Here is an 8,152-nt window from a genome sequence, read left to right as displayed (position 1 = left end):
ACTATTTCTTGGGGTGTAAGAGGAGCATTTAGGACCGATACTTGTTCCGGAGTAAGGTCTGGAAAAGTCAAACTTTTAAAAAATGACTGTATCCTCTTCGTCCTAGCTTCACAATCCTGTGATTTATATAACTCAGAATAGAATTCTCTAAAGGTCGCATTAATCTTTTTGTGATCATGAGTCAAAATACCCGTACTTTCCTTGATAGACATAATAGTCTGAGGGGCCTTTTTTTCTTTTACAAGAAATGCTAAGTATATACCCGGTTTGTCACCATATTCATATAACCTTTGCTTTGCAAATAATATTTCCCTCTTAGCCGTTTGAGTAAGTGTAGATTTTAGAGCTGTCCTAAGAGCTGTAATCCTTTGCAATTTAATAATAAATAAGGTCTATCAGTGTATGCTGTTTCAGCCGCTTTTAAGCGGGCTTCAAGCAGACGCTGTTGTTCTCCCTTTAATTTCTTCTGGGTCGCTGAGTAGGAGATGATCAAGCCTCGCGTCTAAGCTTTGATGGTCTCCCACATCATTGACGGGTTGCTAGCTGTACCTGAATTAATTTTTTAAAAAGTTTTAAATTCTTGAGAGAAGTACTTTACAAATTTACTATCTTTCATTAGGAAGGGGTCCATACGCCAATGCCGAGGGGATGTCCCACTGTTCCTCGCCTTAGTTTCCATATATACAGCAGCGTGGTCAGAAATTGCTATATTACCTATTTTACAGGATAATATGGAATTTAAAAAAATCGAGGGGGCCAAAAAACATATCAATTCTGGTATGACATTCATGTGGATTAGAGTAGAAAGAAAAATCTCTACCCTGTGGATGAAGACATCTCCATACATCTACTAATCCTAATTCTTTGTTCAGATCCATCAATTGTCTAGATCTGGGAGATACTCCTGCAGTACTCTTGGGAATCCTATCTATTTCCGGATCCATAATACAATTAAAGTCTCCCCCTATAATTATATGACGGGCATCAAAAGCCATCAATTTTGAAAAGGCTTCCGTTATAAATTTAAAGGGGTGTGGCGGGGGGCAGTACAAATTTAAAATCCCATATTCCTCTCCATTTATGAGGGCTTCAATCAAGATATATCGTCCAGATTCGTCTTTTATCTGCTTTAGGATTTTGAAAGGGAAATTCTTCCGAACAAGAATAACAACTCCCCTGCTTTTTGAGCTAAAAGAAGAAAAAAAGGCCTGATCAAATCCGCACTGTCGTAATTTCAAGTGTTCTTTATCTGACAGGTGTGTCTCCTGTAGGAGAGCTATATCAACTCTTTCCTTCTTAAGATTTGATAATATTTTCTTCCTTTTGAGTGGCGAATTACTCCCCTTGACATTCCAGGTGCACCACCTAACCGACTGATCAACCATAATCCTCTGGGCCAATCCGAGACCCCTCGGGAGGGGCAACCCTATCCAGAACATCCCGAGCGTGGAACATGTAAAATTTACAAAAATAAAGCCTCTTTAATACACCCACAACAATTTTCTAAATAAAAAAATATAAAACGTATCTAAGTGGAGATTTTCCCCCTTGTTCCCATGGGGCGTCATTTCCTCTCCAAAAGTCCCTCATATCCTCTCCCAACCAATGCCCCACCCTTGACCCAGGCACCCCTCAGTAAAATGAGGAGAATTCAAATATAATACAAAGCTAGAGTTAACAGTGAGCACCCTACCCCCACCCATACCAACACCTGGGTATATTTGGTAATGTTAATACCATATATAAACATATAACTATAAAATGACCACTTCAACAAATAATAATTAAATAATTAAATACAAAATAACGAAGGGAAAACAACCCCGCTCCTAAAGGCAGAGGTAAAATTGAATAAGGTAACCACTTCCCCCCACCAACATTAACCAAACCCTCCAGCTTTTATATATACACACATACATATATATATATATACATACATATATGTATATACACACATACACACATATACATACATCCCTCATATATACATAAAATAATAACAGAAAACAACTCCGGGGGGGGGGGAGAAAATCAAATCCCTCTCCCCACCCCCTATGATAATATTAAGCAGTAAGGTAAGAGAAAGAAAAAAAAAAGGAGGGGATATAAACCAAAGCTGGGGGGGGGGGGGGGGGGGGGTGGAAGGCAGACCAACATCCATTATGTCTTACAGTTTATCTAAGAGAGTCCAAGAATTCCTTAGCCTTTTCTGGTGATCCAAAGTTATATACGGATCCTTCATGGTTAAAGTGTAACATCGCTGGGTAGCGTAAGGAGTACTGAATATTTAAATCCCTTAAACGCTTCTTCACCTCGTCGAATGCCTTCCTCTTTCGAACCAGAGCTGGGGAAAAGTCCTGAAATAGCATGATCTTGGATCCTTTGTAGATCATAGCTTGGGGGTCTTTTCCGAGATTTCTAGAGGCTTCTAGGAGTATCTGCCTCTCCCTGTAGCTCTGCAGCCGGAACAGGACCGGGCGTGGGCGCTGGTTCGAGCCGGGCCCGCGTATTGCAACCCGGTAGGCCCATTCCACCCTTACCTGGCCTGATCCAGCTTGCAGATTTAAAAGCTGTGGCAGCCACTGCTCCAGGAATGCTGTAAGCTGGCCTTCCTCTTCCCGTTCGGGAAGTCCCAGCAAACGAATATTTTTTTGACGACCTCGATTATCGAGGTCGTCAATATGATTTTCCAAGGTCCGGACTCGCTGCTCGAGAGTCCGGACCTGATCCACGGCCAATTGAGCGGTATTTTCGGAGGTCGCGGCCTTTAGCTCCACCCCTCCGACTCGGCGTTCAATTTCTTGAATCTCTCGGTCGTGCTTCTGCAGCGCGGCCGAGAGCGACTCCCAACGATTTCTGGATTCTGCAATAAAGGCATCGATCTTCGAGTCAAGCTTGGAAATCATTTCTGCAAGGCTTGTTACTGTTGGTAAGTCCCCCGGGGCGGCTGTGGACGCCTCTGCTGCAGCTGGAGAGGGTGGGGGAGGGGTTCCTGCTTGCTGAGAGCTGCGGGCTCCCTTCCCTTTTGTCATTTTAATTTAGGATTAAATTGTTTAAATATAATATTACACAACTAATTAAATTACACAACTATTATAAATGATTTGGTGAGCGTGGTAGGGGGTGGGTGACCCACTGTACCCAAGTTTTGGGAGGAGCACCATCTTGGATCCCCTCGAATTGATTTTTTAAGGATGTTGCCAGGGTTGGAGGATTTGAGTTGCAGGGAGAGGCATAATCGGCTGGGGCCATTTTCCCTGGAGTGTCATAGGCTGGGGTGTGATGTTGAAGAGGTTTATAAAATCGTGAGGGGCATGGATAGCGTAAATAGACAAGGTGTTTACCGTGGGGTGGTGGAGCCCAGAACTAGAGGATATAGGTTTAGGATGAGAGGGGAAAATTCAAAAGGACCTAAAGGGCAACCAAAATGGCATTTGAATAGGAAGGGTTCAGAGGGATGGTGGTTAAGTGCTGACAAATGGGAATAGTTTAGGTTAGAATATCTGGTTTGCATAGATGGGTTGGACTGAAGAGTCTGTTTTTGTGCTAGACATCTCTGACTGTGGGATCATAAAAGTGAACACTGCTCTGATTCACCTCTGGGCTCCTTGATGTCCACTTGTTCGTTATCTAGCTTCCTCAGTCTCACATGAGTGTATTTTTGTCATGTTTAGTATTTTACTCCTACGTTCACAGACCTTTTTGTAAATGAATTGTCCACTGCTGCCCGACTCCTGACCGTATGCTGCTCCATTATCAGGTTGTTTTTTCCACAATATCTTTGACAGTCAAGAATTCTTTTTTCCAATAGTGAGTGGATTTTTCTTCCATTTCTGACAGTCACATTCTGCACCATTTTCATTCCCTATAATTCACATTGCACTCCCTGAAACATCATGTGTATTTCTCCTTCCACAGACACCAGTGATCATTGCCAAAGCCCTGTTGCCTGTGGAGCGGGTGATGTTTGACGTCCTTGTACAGCTGCAGTTTGAATGGTGAAGGCGCGCCCACAACGTGGTTGGGTAAGAGACATTACAGATTATTCACTCAGCGATAGTGAAAAGTAGAAGATATCTGTACAAATCAACATGTTTTTAATTTCACAAAAATATTGAGAACCTTTGACATAAGGCTACAGCTGGACAATACTATGTCCAGTGACCAAAACCATTGCCAAATATGCAATTTTTCAGTAACGCCTTAAAGGAAGAAAGCAGATCTCAGAGGGTGGGAATTCCAGACCATGCTGTCTTGGAATCTATGGAAACAGTCACACAGCTGAACTAAAAAATAAACACATCATTGGGAGTCTAAACTAAAATGAGTTCTTGAGATATGAAAGGGTGTGTGGTGCAGGAAGATAGGAATGATTACAGCCAGGAATTAAGTCAAGGGTGTGAAAGTAAATTGTTGTTGCTCATAAATGGGAGCCTTTTGATGGATCAGCAAGTTCTGGAACAAGTGAGCACTTGGGCAGTAGAGTTTTCAATAATTCTGGAGATTAGAGGGAGGGTGATTGTGGGATTCTGGCCAGGAGTGGGTTTAGATAATGAAATCTAGAGTTAGCAAAATGAATGAATGAGAGTTTCAGTAAATGAGCTGAGACTGTGGTGAGGTCGGGTGATATCACTGAAGTCGAAATAGTGGTCTTGGAGTGGGACTGGGCTATCACCCTCACCTCACCTCTGGAATTCAGCTGTTTGTCAGTTTGTGAATCAAGTCTGTAACAAGATCAGGAACTGAGTGGCCCTGACAGACCCCAAACTGGGTGTCACAGAAGGTTATTGCTGAGCAGCTGCGTGACAGCACTGTTGATGACACCTTCCATCACTTCACTGCTGAGCGAGTGTGGACTGATGGAGGGAAATTGGCTGGGTTGGCTCTGTCCTGAGTTTTTGTGTTGAACATCCCTGGGAAATGTTCCACAATGTCAGTAGGTGCCAGTACTGGACTTGTCTTGTTGGGCAGCAATTTCTGGAGCACAGCCATCAGTATTATTGCCACAATGTTGGTAGGGCCGACAGCCTTTACACTACTTCTCCATTTCTTGATCTGATTTGAAATAAGTTTTCAACCAAATTGATTCACGTCTGTGATGTCAGGGACCAATGTAAAAGGCTTATCCACTTGGCACTGCTGGCTGAAGATTGCTGCAAATGCTGTTGTCTTGTCTGTTGCATGGATGTGGAAAGATGTGGAAGCTTTGGAGAGGGTGCAGAGAAGATTTACCAGGATGTTGCCTGGAATGGAGAGGAAGTCGTACGAGAATAGGTTGAGAGTTCTCGGCCTTTTCTCGTTGGAACGGCGAAGGATGAGGGGTGACTTGATAGAGGTTTATAAGATGATCAGAGGAATAGATAGAGTAGACAGTCAGAAACTTTTTCCCCGGGTACAACAGAGTGTTACAAGGGGACATAAATTTAAGGTGAAGGGTGGAAGGTATAGGGGAGATGTCAGGGGTGGGTTCTTTACTCAGAGAGTGGTGGGGGCATGGAATGCGCTGCCTGTGGGAGTGGTAGAGTCGGAATCATTGGCGACCTTTAAGCGGCATTTGGATAGGTACATGGATGGGTACTTAATCTAGGTTAGAAGTTCGGCAGAACATCGTGGGCCGAAGGGCCTGTTCTGTGCTGTATTGTTCTATGTTCTATGTTTCTATGATGTGTGAGACCCCTCCATCAGTAAGATGGGGGATATCTGTGATGCTTCCTGCAGTGAGTTGTTTAATTGCCCATCACCATTCCTGACTAGGTGTGGCAGAACTGCAGAGCTCAGATCTGATCCATTGGTTGTTGGATCACATAGTTCTATTTGGTGTTGCTTGCACTGTTCGGCATGCAGGTTGGGTAGCTTCACCAATTTGGCACCACATTTGTAGGTATCCCTGGTATTGCTCCTGGCATGCCCTGCGGAACTCTCCATTGAACCAGGATTGATCCCCTGGCTTGATGTTAATAGTTGAATGGGGGATATACCAGGCCATGAGATTTCAGATTGGGCTGGAGTACAGTTTTGTTGTTGTTGGCACACAGTGAGACAGAAGTTGCAGGGTCAAGAGGGCTGATTGTGTGGTTGTATTTGCTAGTGCATTGGTAGATGTAATGTGGTCCATCCAGTTTCATTCCTTTGTTGAGACTGTGCAGTGACTAACACAATGAGTGATTTGATGGGCCACTGACAGGAATACAACTTTTCAAAAAAGGTTTTGTGATTTACACATGAAAGAAATGAAACTATCATGGTATTCGAACAGATGAAAGACTCAACAGACAATCAAGGTATTTTTCAATGGGATAATTTCATTTACATCACACTAAATTTTTGCTATAAATTCTGTGCCTTAGAATTGTGTCCTCCACAATCTCCTGATGAAGAAGCGGCGCTCTGAAAGCTTCCAATTAAACCTGTCGAACTATAACCTGGTGTTGTGTGATTATTAACTGAGAATATTACAGCACTACTAACAGGGCTGCATGTAAAGAGGCTCAGTCCAGTTAATCAATACATTCGGAAGGATTTCCTCCAAGTTTGATGACGCAATATTCGTCAAAACCGTCAACTTCAACCTGCAATGTTGTTATTAACAAAAACTTCAGGCTGACACAACGCTCCCTTACCCAACTGCAATGTGGTAACTGGGCCCGGCCCAGGAATTGGAACTGGGACATTTGTGGACTATGATCTCAAAGGAAGCGAGATGTGATGGTACAGAGAACACCGAACGGAGAATTCTCCACAAAGGTTGACAGGAAAGCCACACACACAGACCAAGTCCTGAACTACGAAAGCAACCACCCCAACACGCACAAACGAAGTTGCATCAAGACACTATTCAAAAAGGTCCACAACACACTGCAGCACACCAGAACTGCAAAAAGAGGAAGACAAACACCTGTACAAGGTATTCGCCAAAAACGGATACCCTCGCAATTTCATCAACAGATGCAGAAGGGAAAGACAATGGAACGAGAACATGCCACAACCCAAAGGACGAGCCACACTACCATACATCAGGAGCATTTCCGAACTGACATCCAGACTACTGCAACCACTAGGACTCATAACAGCACACAAACCAACAGCCACTCTCAGACAATAACTTACCAGAACGAAGGACCCGATATCCAACATGAGCAAAACCAATGTAGTGTACAAAATCCCATGCAAGAACTGCACAAAACACTACATAGGACAAACAGGAAGACAGCTAACGATCCGCATCCATGAAACCAACTAGCCACGAAATGACACGACCAGCTATCCTTCGTAGCCACACATGCAGATGACAAGCAACATGAATTCGACTGGGACAACACTACCACTATAGGGCAAGGCAAACAGAGAACAGCCAGGGAATTCTTAGAGGCATGGCACTCATCCACAGACTCTATCAACAAACATATCGACCTGGACCCAATATACCGGCCACTACAGCGGACAGATGGAACTGAAAACCGGAAGCGGTAGAGACAGGCCACTATAAATGCCGGAGGAAACATCACAGAAGCACTTCACAGGAGGCTCCCAAGCACTGAGGATGTCACCAAGACAGGGGACAAAACGTTTGCAACACAAATTCCCAGCTTGGCGAACAGAACCACAGCAACGAGCTCCCGAGCTACAAATCTTCTCCCAAAAATTGAAAACTCAATTTTTGGAAGGATTTTTATTAAACCTGATTGAACATTTAAATCTTTGTTTTTTTAAACAAAGTGTGTGGGAACCAACCCACATCTTGCTAGAGGTTCAGTTCGGCCTGATACATAGAGCCAAAGGTCAAGCAAACATCACACTTTCCATTCACTTCTACAAAGGGCTGACATCACATTTCCTCAGGACTTAAAGTATTTTATAAATTGTTTGTAAAATCATTTGTCACGTTAAAGAACTGGACAATAAATGTCATTGTATACAATAAGAGTGAAGCCTGTGACAGCAGATTTAGCTTTGGAGGGCAGTGTGTGCGCTTCCTAAATTCTGGGAGCATTTTGGGATACTGCTCCCAGATGGTGATAGTGAGCATATCTGCAATGCACTGTTTAGATTTGGGAATCCATGGGGAACAATCTGTGGTTTCACTAATACTTGGCTTGCGTTGTTGGTGTACAGTAAGCAATCCATAAAGTTACTTATGTATTGTTGTTGACTA

Source organism: Chiloscyllium plagiosum, unplaced genomic scaffold (assembly GCF_037043375.1).
Source record: "Chiloscyllium plagiosum isolate Xiang-an unplaced genomic scaffold, Cpla_swu_hap1 HiC_scaffold_18, whole genome shotgun sequence".
Taxonomy (NCBI): domain Eukaryota; kingdom Metazoa; phylum Chordata; class Chondrichthyes; order Orectolobiformes; family Hemiscylliidae; genus Chiloscyllium; species Chiloscyllium plagiosum.
This window is presented reverse-complemented; position numbering follows the sequence as displayed.